This window comes from Bison bison, unplaced genomic scaffold (assembly GCF_000754665.1).
Source record: "Bison bison bison isolate TAMUID 2011002044 unplaced genomic scaffold, Bison_UMD1.0 scf7180017864492, whole genome shotgun sequence".
In the NCBI taxonomy this organism is placed as follows: domain Eukaryota; kingdom Metazoa; phylum Chordata; class Mammalia; order Artiodactyla; family Bovidae; genus Bison; species Bison bison.
The window spans coordinates 10,356,210-10,357,477 of record NW_011495051.1 but is presented as its reverse complement, the minus strand read 5'-3'; positions in this window follow the sequence as shown (position 1 = coordinate 10,357,477).

Sequence of the window (1,268 nt, the reverse complement as noted above, 5' to 3'; positions counted from 1 at the left end):
GGAGATACAAGACTGATGCTGTATCTACACCCGGAAACTGGACTGCAGGACTCACAGGGCAGAAAGTTAGCCATGAATTAATTACAAACAGGGATCAATGCCACGGAGTTCACAGGTTCAGAGACACTGAACTCACAGGTTCAGAGTCCTCTGAAAGTGAATAACAGAGTAGCCAAACCCAATCAGGGATGCATGGAAGGCTTTCCTGAGGAAGTGATGTTTCCATGGAGACCTAAAGATGCACTGAGAAGAGACTGTTTATCTGGACCCCTGATAGTCACTACAGAACAAGAAGACTTGCACCCAAACACCCACTGCTCAGCAATATCTTGGCAACCACTTAACTTGCACTGAACATTTACCTTCGTGAACAAGTGAGGCTTTGGGAGGTGCTATGGGCTGAATGTGTCCCCACAAAATTCATATGAACCCTTGTCTCCTGTGTGGCTGTACTGGGAGATGGGGCCTCTAAGAAAGTAACTAAGATTAGAATGGGGCCCTGATATGACCAGATTTGTGTTTAAGAAAACCCCTCTCACACTGTTCCTCTGTGGATATGAGCACACAGCAAGAAGCATGCTGTCTCCAAGCCAGGAAGAGGGTCCTCACCAGAAATTCAACTTCACCGGAAACTTGATCTTGGACTTGGACTTCCAGCCGCCAGAAAATAAACATTTCTTATTTAAGCCACTTAGCCTATGCTGTTTTGTTACGGCAGCCTGAGTTGTATTTTAACATAAATCTAAATAAAGGCACTTCTTCATTTACATACATTACTGACCTAAAAGAAAAAACTGAAATCTAGAGGTTTGGGGATTTCTTTTCTTTCCCTTTTTTTCTGATCAGCAACAATATCTACATGATATTTAGAACAATGGGCTAAATTAAAATAAGACCAGTGAGCTCGTTTCATAGCTTAGGTAAATGAAGCCAATTTCCTATGATAAACATGTTTCACAATTTTAAGTAAATGAATCAAGTTTCCAAATAATTTACACATTTAAATGGCTAAACTGATACTTCAGGTTTACTTTATCTCATTAATTCATTAAAATATTACTGGGTTGTTCAAAAACTTCATTTGGGTTTTTCCATAAGACGTTACAGAAAAGCTAAAATGAATTTTTTGGCCAACTCAATATACTGAGGATAAGAAAATGTGTAGTTATTCTTTGAAGGTTGTGCCCAACCTGGCCCTTTTTTTTTTTTTTTCCAATAGTACTTAGAGATGAATATTCTCTAACCTTTTCTTCCTTTTTTTTTTTTTT